Below are 12,207 nucleotides of genomic sequence, written 5' to 3'. Positions count from 1 at the left end.
ACACACACCTGTTATAAATGAAAATTAAATTCAGCACAGTCAACACACAAAACTCAGTTGCATTTCTATAAACAATGAGTTGAAAAAAATTATGAAAATACATTTACAATAGCAGCAAGTAGGAATACTTGTACAATGAAAACTATAAAACATTGCTGAAAAGATTTTAAAAGACATAAATTGAAACACATTCCATTCTCTTGGATATGAAAACTTAATATTGCTAAAATGTCAATACTACCCAAATTGATCCACAGATTCAATGCAATGCCCGTCAAAATCCCAATGACTTTTTTTTTGTAGAAATAGAAAAACCCATCCTAAAATTCATATGGAATCTCAAAGGATTCCAAATAGCTTACACAACTTTGAAGTAGAACAAAACTAGACAACTCACACTTCCTGATTTTGAAATTACAAAGCTACAATAATCAAAACAATGTGGTATTGTCATAAAGATATATAGACCAATGTAATAGAACAGAGAGCTAAAAAATAAACCCTCACATACATGGTCGAATGTTTGACAAGGATGCCAAGACCATTCAATGGGGAAAGGATGGTCTTTCCAACAAATGGCGCTGGGAAACCTAGTTATCTACATGCCAAATAATTAAGTTGCACCTTTACCTAACACCAGATGCAAGAATTCAAATGGATCAAGAACATAAATTTAAGACCTAAAACAAGAAAATTTTTATAAGAAAACATAGGACAAAAGATTTATGACATTGAATTTGGCAATGATTTCTTGACAGCAAAGCAAAGGCACAGGTAACAAAAGAAAAATGGACAAATGAAACTTCATGAAAATAAATTTTTGTGCATAAAAGACCTATTCAAAAGAGTACGGAAAGGCAACCTACAAAATGGGAGAAAATATTTACAAATCTGATAAGGGATTAATATTCAGCATATATACAGAATTCCCAAAACTCACTAACAACAAAAAACAACCTAATTCAATAATGGGCAACATTTGGGGCACCTGGGTGGCTCAGTCGGTTAAGTGTCCGACTTCAGCTCAGGTCATGATCTCGCGGTTTGGGAGTTTGAGCCCCGCGTCAGACTCTGTGCTGACAGCTCAGAGCCTGGAGCCTGCTTCAGATTCTGTGTCTCCCTCTCTCTCTGCCCCTTCCCTGCTCACGCTCTGACTCTCTCTCTCTTTCAATAATAAATAAATGTTAAAAAAAATTTAAAAAAAATAATGGGCAACATTTCTCCAAAGAAGATATACAAATGGCCAATAAGCACATGAAAAGATCCTCAACATCACTAATCATTAAGGAAATGCAAATCAAAACTACAATATACCACCTCACATCCATGTGGATTGTTACTATCCAAAAACCAACCAACAAACACAAACAAAAACAGAAAACAACTGTTAGTGAGGGTCTGGAGAAATTTGGATCCTTGTATATTTTTAGTGCAAGTGTATAATGTAGAAAATACTGTAGCAATTCCTTTAAAGAAAAAAAAAGTGAAAGATAGAACTACCATATAATCCAGCAATTCCACTTCTGGATATACAACCGAAGAATTGAAAGCAGGGTCTTAAAGAGAGATTTATACACTTAGGCTCATGGCAGCATTATTCCTAGTAGCTTTAACATGAAAGCAAGCCTACTGTCCACTGACAGATGAACCAATAAGCAAAATGTGGTAAATACACACATGGATTATTCAGCATTAAAAAAGAAATTCTAGGGGTGCCTGGGTGGCTCAATCAGTTAAGCGTTCCACCTCAGCTGCGGTCATGATGATCTTGTGGTTTGTAAGTTCAAGCCCCACATCAGGCTCTGTGCTGACAGCTCAGAGCCTGGAGCCTGCTTCAGATTCATTCTCTCTCTCTCTCTCTCTCAAAAATAAACTTTAAAAAAAATTGAAAAAAAATTCTACCATATGACACAACATGGATGAAACTTGAGAACATTATACTGAGTGAAATAAGTCACATTTGATTCCATTTATATGAAGTATTTAAAGTAGTCAAAACTAGGGGCGCCTGGGTGGCGCAGTCGGTTGGGCGTCCGACTTCAGCCAGGTCACGATCTCGCGGTCCGTGAGTTCGAGCCCCGCGTCGGGCTCTGGGCTGATGGCTCAGAGCCTGGAGCCTGTTTCAGATTCTGTGCCTCCCTCTCTCTGTGACCCTCCCCCGTTCATGCTCTGTCTCTCTCTGTCTCAAAAATAAAAAAAAATAATAATAATAAAAAATAAATAAATAAATAAATAAATAAATAAATAAATAAATAAATAAAGTAGTCAAAACTATAGAGACACAGTATAGTGGTGGTTTCCAGGGGTTGCATAGTACAGGGAGAGAATAGGAAGTTATGTTTAATGGGTGTAGAGTTTCAATTTTATAAAAGATGAAGAGTTATGGGGATGGATGTGGTGATGGTTGCACACGATCGTATTTAATACCACTGAACTGTGCACTTAAAAATGGTGAAGTCAACATTTATGTTACATGTATTTTGCCACAGTTTTTAAAAATGGAAAAAAAGTTCTGAGGATATGCTGTGCAGACAGGGAAGAAGGATATCAAAAAATCAGGAAGGGAAGGAATCTTGCTATGCAAAATATCACCTTGAACCTTTCTGATTAATTCAGGTAACTAACAATCATCAGTGTATTCAGATTTTTTTGTTTCTTTTACTTACTGTTTAGGCCTAGGGGAAAACTTTTTTTCCAGAAAGTAATCTTAATGATTTTACAAAACAAAGGGAGAACTGGAATCAATTGTACCTAAGGCAATAAACTGGAATTCAAGGGAAATGTCTCATTTTCCCTATTAGACAAAGTTTACATATGCATGATCGCTCTAAATATAAATTATCTTAGTTCTGAGAATATAGCAGACTAAAAGTTGTGAGTCCCATTTCATTAAAATTCAAAGAGTTTTTAAAAACTTTATAACTTGGGGCACTTGGTTGACTCAGTTGGTTAAACGTCAGACTCGTGATATAGGCTCAGATCATGATGTCACTGTTTGTGAGATCGAGGCCCACATCAGTCTGCACTGACAGCATGAAGCCTGCTTGGGATTCTCTCTCCCCCCTCTCTGCTCCTCCTCAACACACATGTGCGCACTCTCTCTCTCTTTCAAAATAAACAAACTTAAGAAGAAAACTTTATAACTTAAAATCATTTGGCCATATGTTAATTGTCAAAGTTGGGTGATAAAGCTGGAGGTTATACCCTTTTCAAACCTCTGCAAAGTAGGTATTTTCCATGATAAAAAGTTAAATTATTTTAGTGCATTCTTTACCACAAGGTGTTAAGACACTTTCAGCTATTAAGGGTCATATAGTTCCAGAGGGCAATGATGGGCTAGAATTCAAAGTAAGGAGAATACTCAAATGATTCACCTACCATATGGTCCTCAAAGTTCTCTACCTTTTTTGCTTCAGGATCCTAGCTTCTAAAAAGTAGTAAATCCAACCAATCCAGCCAACTGCATTACTTTCCAGTGTAACTGTACCTCACAAACTGATATACCTTCATTTGTACTGATAATTTCTGCAACATGGCATTCTTAGACAAATGAATTCGTTAACTTGTTTTGAATTAACAGTGATCTGCCCACTCATGGATGCAACAGTGATCTCTAGATTCATGAAGAAAGACAGATGAGATCTGAATATTGTCTGGTACATACTGACACTCCCAACTCCACCAGAATTATCAGGCATAACAGGCAGAGATATAAAACCTTGTCCTATAAAACTGTTCCTCAAGTCACTGAAAAATAGTGAAAAAGGAGGGCTTCCCAGAGGTGCTATTTCAGGACAGACTTATGAATGAAAAATGTAAAGGAACAAAAATGTAAAAGAACTTCAATGTCAGTGTGCTTCTAATCAATCAGTGTGGGGATCAGTCAACAACTGTTCAGAGTGTCCACATTTACATAAGCTTCCTATAAAACACATAAGTGCACACAAGAAAGGAATGTCCAGAAAGCTCTACTTTCCAACAAATTGACTTGCATTGTGAAGGATTTCCAAACTAATGCAGTTCAGGAAAGTAAGACGCCCTGTTACTGTTATCTTTAAAACATATGCATGACCTTAATTAGTAATTTCTTCCTCATGCATGTTTGAAAGAAAAAAGAAATTTAAGGAATAACACAATTATAAATCAAAAGAAACTAGTACACCAATAGTAAAGTCTTTGCTATAATTTTAAAATTAGAGAATCACAAATTTGTGCAATATTCTAATTTATACTGCAATCTCTGATAATGAGGATTACAGACAAAATTGGTTTTACCATCTTTGCATTTTATGTTGCTACACAAACATGGCTTCACTACTTGTATATATTTTAGGTATAATATTTATGTAATATGCCACAAGCTGTCCAATAATGATGTATATCGTTTTATACAAAGTACAAAAACAAAAAGAAACCTAATTACATGAAAAAAACTGACCAAAAAATATACAAGATTAGGAGAGTACAGGTAAGATCTCAATTACCCCTTCACAAAGCTTTATCCAAAGTACAAGAGACCTAAACCTAGTGCTTTCAGACTTGCCACACTTAAAAATAGAGCCAATCCCACACTGAGTCAAAAGGGTATCCACACGTTGGGGTCAACATGATCAGTCTATCAGAAGGAGAGGTGACCGCAGCAATGGGAGACTGGTTAAGTACAGGACTGACCAAATAAGTAAATGCATCAAAGATAACAGGGGCCAGAATATCCACTTTCTGAAAGAAGCTGCAAATATGGCAAGGGAGAAAACTGGCATGAATCCTGTGGTATCAGATTAGACCTGGCTATATCTGTGTGAATGGCTCATTGTTTTTAGATAGAGAATATGTAAAGTGTGTACATACATACATATGTATATAAATGCATATCTTCCCCTAGATGAGAAGACCTGGGAGCAGTTGACATCCCAATAGTCATGATCTTGGTTTGTCTATACCATTCTCCACTAAGAAGAACCAGGGTGTCTTGGAGCATTACTGGTTCCAGTATGGATTCCAGTACTGAGGAGAAAGGGAAGAACACGATGATCTTGGAATACCTTGTGCCAGTCAGAAGTGCTCAGAGAATTATGGGAACTTGCCAAAAAAGAACAAAAGCCAACTTGAAAGGAGTGTAACAAATACAAACTTACTAGGAAATGAGGAATACACAGGAGTGCAACCAAATAAACGTGAAGTTTGTTGAGAAAGAACATATATACATAGTCTCAAAGTACTTGACCACAAAGTACTTTGTACTTAATTACAAAGAAGCAAATCTGCAGTAGAGAAGTCGGGCAGAAATCACCTTAGTAATGAGACCAAGAGCAATCAGTCAATCTTATGATTGGTAAGATTCAATTAGAAGAGAAACGGTATCAGTTTTGTGATATACCTGTCAAAGATTTTTAAACTCAACACAATCATGACAAAACCTCAGACAAACCCAGATTGAAAGCCTTTCCATGAAACAGCTGGTCTTTAATCTTTGGAAGTGTCAAGGATATTCCAAAAGCCAAGGAAAGACTAAGGTTGTATTCCAGACTGTAGGAGACAAGATAGATATGGCAGCTAAAAGCAAGTGGCAATTCTGTACTGGATCCTTTTGCCATAAAGGACATTACTGGGGCAACTGGTAAAACCTGAGTGGGGCCTAAGGATTAGATGTTGTAATCAATTTAATGTCCTGATTTTGATGGTTGTATTATGAATATGTAGGTCAATGTCTTTAGTTTAAAATATATACAGGCACTAAATATTCAGGGATGATGGGGGATCAGGTAGGCAACTTATTATCAAGTCAACCAGGGAAAAAAGTTCTTTGTATTACATTTTCAGGTTTTTTTGTATATTTGATACTATTTAAATTTTTTAAAGACACAGGATTTATAATCAGTAATTCCCCTAAGCAAATTGTCTGAGTTGGATTACCTCAGTTCTTCAGTCTACAAATGGAAATAATACTGTCTACTCTTCCAAGAATATTATGAAAATTAAATTACATAAAAATACAAAATTTAATATATTGGAAGAAATTTTAATATAAAATACAGTAAAACCTTGTATTGCAACTTGTTCTGTGAGTATTCCGCAAGATGAGCAAAAATTAAAAAAAATTTTTTTTTAATGCTTATTCATTTTTGAGACAGAGTGCGAGTGGGGGAGGGGCAGAGAGACAGACAGACAGACACAGGGTCAGAAGCAGGCTCCAGGCCTCGAGTGGCCAGCACAGAGCTTGATGTGGGACTCAAACTCACAAACCAAGAAATCATACCCTAAGCCAAAGTCGGATGCTTAACTGACTGAGCCACCCAGGCACCCCGACGGGCAAACATTTCTAATAAGTTTTAACTTGATAAATGAGCAGTGTCTTGCAATACAAGTAGTACATGATGCCGAATGTCACACGAGCACTACTGAGCCAACAGCTCCTCTCTCTCTCTCTCTTCCTCACTGCAGGATTGTAGGCGATCAGCTCCCATGTTCGGATGCTCCATCTCAGGCCATAGTGTTTGGCAGAAGTCAGTGATTTTTCAGAATGCTGGAAGGTGCCCACAACTGGCACTAGTGAATTTTTTGTCACTTCAAAGCACCGATGGACAGTCCTTTGCTTTTCCACACAAGAGGAAGCTTCGAATGCTTTGCTTCATTCTAGGTCAGGCTGCCTGCAGATAGACCCTTTCCTCAGCTGCCTTATTGCCAGTTGCATTAAATACAGTAGATGACAAGAGTTTATTGATGCTGTACTGTAGTCAACATCTGTGTGAGCATATACACAAAGGCCCCCGTGCAGAAAAAGATCCCATTGAGCCAATAGGTAGCAGTGATTCTGTTAGTGATGGTGAAAGTCATGCTACACAGTAACCCTCCTCTCTCTTGTGTCCCTCACACCAGCCACAAAGGTTTTCAAAGGTAAGTGCAGGTTAATTTATTTTCCTTTATATTTTCTTTACTGTTTTGTGTTTTATTACAGTATTGTAATCATTTTTACATGAATATTTTTGGGTTGTGAAATGAATCATCTGATTCTTATGGGGAAATTCTTATTTCTTATGGGGAAATTCAGTCTGATATACAAGTACTTTGGATCACAAGCATGTTTCTGGAATGAATTGTGCTTACAAACCAAGGTTTTCCTGTACATTAATTTATAACCGTACTTTAGAAATACTCTGTCTCAGGATATGTGGTTTCAGGTTTTCCCCAGTTTTTCCTTGCATCCCTCTCATACATCCTCCCCTATAAATCAGCCTATAGGAAATGATCCCCAGTGCCCTACGCTTCACTTGCTTTCCATTCTTTCCTATTCCTTATCCTTATTCAATAGACATTCACATTTAAGACCAAGCTCAAGTACCCCTTTTTTCTACGAGCCCAGATGACTCTGCTCCATCTGTCCAGAGACAATGGCTCCCTTATTTGCACTTCCATTGTACCTTCTATATTCACTCGCCTTAATACCTCTAACATCATATAGCAGCACCATGATCTGCTTCTGTTCATTTCTCTATTAAGATGATGGTCTACTTGATGGTATGGACCTCATCATCTTAGCCACCACCTTGCTTAAACCAGGGCTTGGGACCTAGTAGGTGCTCAATAAACGAGTTCTGAATAAATGAATCTACCAAAGTGAATGAGCACATGAGGGCACAAAAGGGGCCAAGGTTATAATTTGCAGCACCTAAAGATCTGGGGACAGATCAGGCAGGTATTCACCTTTAATTTTTTGCCAGACAGTTCTCCGTGTCCTTCCCCTCTTCATAAGTGTTTGGCTTTTCGTTTTCCACACACATACATTCATAAAAACAAACCCTGAAGATACATACCTTCCACCTCTTCTAATACCGCAGGGGGTGGGAATCGATTTCTCTTTTACATGGATTTCACGAAAGCCTGCTATGTGTGTGGCATCATACTATGATTCCAAGGTGAACAAATCAGACAGGGGGAGGTACAGCATTTTGGTGTGTATGTTCTGAACCTTGCCCCATCAAGTATTTACACAATCTATCTCTATTTAACAGATGAAAAACATCCCAAGTCATTCAGGGTAAGTGATTTGCTCTAGGTCACTGAACAAGTTAATGGATGACTCAGGACTCAAATGGCTAAGTGTTTCAGTTGTACATTTAATTCTAGTTGTATAAGATTACTTCCCATTCTGCAAATGGAACAGACAGTCTCATTTAATACAACACAATAGTTCATACGGTGTGTCACCTTAAATCAGAAATCTAATGCTTAACGGTAAAGACAATAAACCTTAACTCCCGGAAAGTGAAAGCATAACTTTAGTAACCTTTGAGTCATCCAACCACACCTCAGGAAACTACTTAATGAGAAATATAAAGGTGATTCTAAAATATGAAAATCTAAGGGCGCCTGGGTGGCTCAGTCAGTTGGGCGACCGACTTCAGCTCAGGTCATGATCTTACAGTTTGTGGGTTTGGTCCCCAAGTCGGGCTCTGTGCTGACAGCTTGGAGGCTGGAGCCTCCTTCAGACTCTGTGTCTCCCTCTCTCTCTGCCCCTTCCCTGCTCACATTCTCTCTCTCTCTCAAAAATAAATAAACATTAAAATTTTTTTTTTAAATCATTAATACAGGGGCGCCTAGGTGGCTCAGTCAGTTGGGCATCTGACTTCGGCTCAGGTCATTATCTCGTGGTTCGTGAATTCAAGCCCCGTGTCGGGCTCTGTGCTGACAGCTCAGTCTGGAGCCTGTTTCGGATTCTGTGTCTCCCTCTCTCTGACCCTCCCCTGTTCATGCTCTGTCTCTCTCTGTCTCAAAAATAAATAAACGTTAAAAAAAAAATAATTAAAAAAAATTTTTTTAAATATGAAAGTCTAGTGAAGGAAGAACAAAATTTAAGGGGTCAAAGCTTTCAATTCTTCCAGTACTGAGCCAATATCCTTTTTACTTAAAAGTAAAACGTGTGGTGGTTTTACTTTCAGCCAGTGACTCCGCAGACGAAAAGTGGGTGACTACTCATAAGACAGCAGCAGCTCCACCACACAGAAGAGCCTTTAAGGATCAAAACTCTGGTCAGGCTATGAGACCTGTCTGAAAGTTGATTTTCCTTATTTTTAAATTTTCATATTCTCTTTTAACCTATACTGTATTCATTTTAAGAGGCTGGGGCTGTGGGGGCTCACACATATTATGGGGAGGACTTTACTTTATCCTTCTCTTCCTGGAGACATCTCCACAGCAGGAGGCTGGTGGCACACTGAAATAACTGCTACTCCCAATAATCAGCCTGTGCTTTTGTCCTCTGGGCAATGCGCCCCCCTCGCTGACGCACCTCTAAATCCTCCCCAGGCTCCAGGGCCCAGATCAACGCCGCTTCGTCTCTGCACTACGCCTCCTTGTCCCGCTGCTGGACTTCTGCACGCCCATGGGCTCCAGGCTTGACCACTTTCCAGCCTGTGTAACAGGTACTGCTGTTTTGTGTCTCCAGCGAGGCCAGAATCGTGCCCACACCACCTGGGCAGGAGAGCGCACACGGCCAACTAGAGCTTGTTGGTTTGGCCCACGAAACAAAGTAACATTTTGTAATTAGTTGCAACCACTGAGAAATTTTTTACATAATATTCCAGCTTCTGAGCTTTTATAGAAAAATTAGAGGTTCCACTGGCAGGAGGTCCTTACAGAAGCTTCTTTTTTTTTTAATCCATGTTTAGCAAAGAAATTTTACACTCTTGGAAAGAATATGTATCTTATTCACAGCTCACAGTATAGCCTGACTCCCAGTCTAACTTATTCCTCATTTTCAGTGAAGCTTATGTTAGTTATGTAAATTCAGTCCCAAAATAATTAATGCGTAAAGACCTACTGATGAAATGCAATAAATATGTTTTCTGCCATTTTCAGCACCCACAGAAACAAAACATTTTATTCAATAATCCTACCATGAATTAGCTGCTTCCTTCAGTCCTTACCCATATAAAAAGCCATTGTACTAGGTAAGCCCCAATTTGCAACCTAATGGTTCCTAAGCAATGGTCAAAGGGTAAGAATTATGTAAGTCAAAGTTCATTTCCTGAATACCTATTTTATACCACAGGAGTAGCAAAAGAAATTGAAAAAAAAACCCTTGATACAAGCTTTTACAAATATTAACCACATAAAAAACTTACCTTTAAAGAGCCATATGAAGAAGACTGTGTACTCTTTTAAAGGATTTTTCCCTTGTAAGGACTAGACAGAGCACAATGAAGACTTGACTGGGCACCAGCTTTTTCTAATAAATCTCATTATGCCAAGTGCAGTTTCTCCTGTTCCTTTAAGAACCTCTAAACCACCTTCAACCTCATTTGCCTCACTCTCTTTCATGGCCAATTCATGAACACACCCCAAAGTCTCCAACCGGGAAGTGTTAAAGAAAGCACATATTTGCATAGGAACTTATCAGTGACCCTTGCTTTTCTGTCTCCATTTACTATGCTTCTGTGAAAGATTTTCTAATAAGCCAACCATGTCTATATAAATTATCAATCACCATCTCAAATGTTAGGCAATTGGAAGAAAGCACTTAAATCATTACAAATTTGGGACAGGGTGTCTTCTTAAAGATAGCCAAAACTTTCTGAACTCTGAAGAAATGCTACCCATTTTTTGTTTGATCTTTGTCCTAGTTCTTACTTGGCCATAATTAAGCCCTTTTGAAGAGAGAAAATTCCTCTGTCAAAAATCATTGCCTAAGTCAGAGCTCTATGGAATTATATTGAAACATTCCAAAGTTTTTCCACTGTTTTTTCCACCTAGAAGTCAGTTTATCCACTTTAAATGGATAAAGTGTATGATATTTTAGTTATATCTCAATAAAGTTGGTTTTTAAAAAGAGTAAACCTGGGGCACCTGGGTGACTCAATCAGTTGAGCATCAAACTCTTGATTTTGGCTTCAGGTCAGAATCTCACGGTTTGTGAGTTTGAGCCCCACCCACATCAGGCTCCCTACTAACAGCTCAGAGCCTGCTTGGGATTCTCTCTCTCTCTCTCTCTCTCTCTCTCTCTCTGTCTCTCCCTCTCCCTCTCTCTGCCCCTCCCCTGTTTGCTCTCTCTCTCTCTCTCTCTCAAAATAAATAAACAGGGACACCTGGGTGGCTCACTCAGTTAAGCATCCGACTTTGGCTCAGGTTATGATCTCACAGTCCATGAGCTTAGCCCTGTGTGGGGCACTTAGCTGACAGCTCAGAACCCAGAGCCTGCTTCAGATTCTATGACTCCCTCTCTCTCTGCACCCCCCCTCTCAAAAATAAACATTAAAAAAATAAATTTAAATTTTTTAATAAAAAGTAAATAAGCTTAAAAAACAAAAGTCAACCTGTTAATTTTCTAATAATAAACAAAAACACAACCCCACAATTTATTACTTTAATTTGGTTTTAGGCCTTTTCAAATATGGTTCCTTTTTCAAAACTGTCATCACAATCAAATGCAGAGACTGAACTTCAGGACTATGGTTCATTTTCATTCTGGCATTTTCAGGACTGCCAGTACTACAGCTCTCCTGAAACAGATTTTTCTGACCTCACATTCTGTTTCTCACAAGCCCTTTTCTTAGCCATAAGGCAAGACATTGAGGAATGTGACACTTTGCAAACAAGAGTGGTGCTCTGAAGATACAACTTCAGATACTGGCTGGGGACAGGGATGAGCTAAGCCACTGGGACCAAATCATAGGGCTGACAGTTCAGTGATCTTTAAGTAGGAGGGACAGAGGAATTTATCCATAAAACCAGAGCGTTACTGGCTTGTAAGCTGTTGTCACCAGAAGGAATTCTGTAAGAACTGATCCAGAGATTTATGAAGATGGCAGTGGGCAGAAACAATGGTTTGAGACATGTTTGGGTGATTTATACACTTATTTCACCATAAAGCAACAGTTACAGTGCATGTAATCTCCTCCCTATCCTTGCAAGTACCTACCAAAAAAAAAAAAAAAAGAGAGAGAGAGAGAAAATCTACCCAAGCATCCACCTAGACGAACGAGCTACCAACCAAACCCAGGAAGCCACGTGCACATGCCTGCAAAAGAAAGGAGTAAGAGCCATTTTGTGCTAGCTCATGAGCAGACATGAGCTCTCATGCAGGCCAGGGAACACTCTAGTTCTCCTCTTCCATCTGGTCCAAAGTACTTTAGTTCTTTTGTTTAATTAAGATAAGGTAATTTTCTACTGTTTTATACCTCTAAATCCCACAGAAGAGGAATGTAATTTCTA

At 38.6% G+C, this 12,207-nt stretch overlaps 1 protein-coding gene across 5 annotated transcripts in view; it reads right to left on the bottom strand.

Moving 5' to 3' along the window:
* The window catches only part of FGD4 (FYVE, RhoGEF and PH domain containing 4), a 245,031-nt gene that overhangs the window by 215,286 nt on the left and 17,538 nt on the right, over positions 1-12,207 (bottom strand). The gene's annotated exons all lie outside the window — the stretch shown is intronic.

The sequence above is a fragment of the Felis catus genome, chromosome B4, assembly GCF_018350175.1.
Source record: "Felis catus isolate Fca126 chromosome B4, F.catus_Fca126_mat1.0, whole genome shotgun sequence".
Lineage (NCBI taxonomy): Eukaryota > Metazoa > Chordata > Mammalia > Carnivora > Felidae > Felis > Felis catus.
Note: the sequence above shows the minus strand (reverse complement) of the source record. Positions and strands in the feature narration are given on the sequence as shown.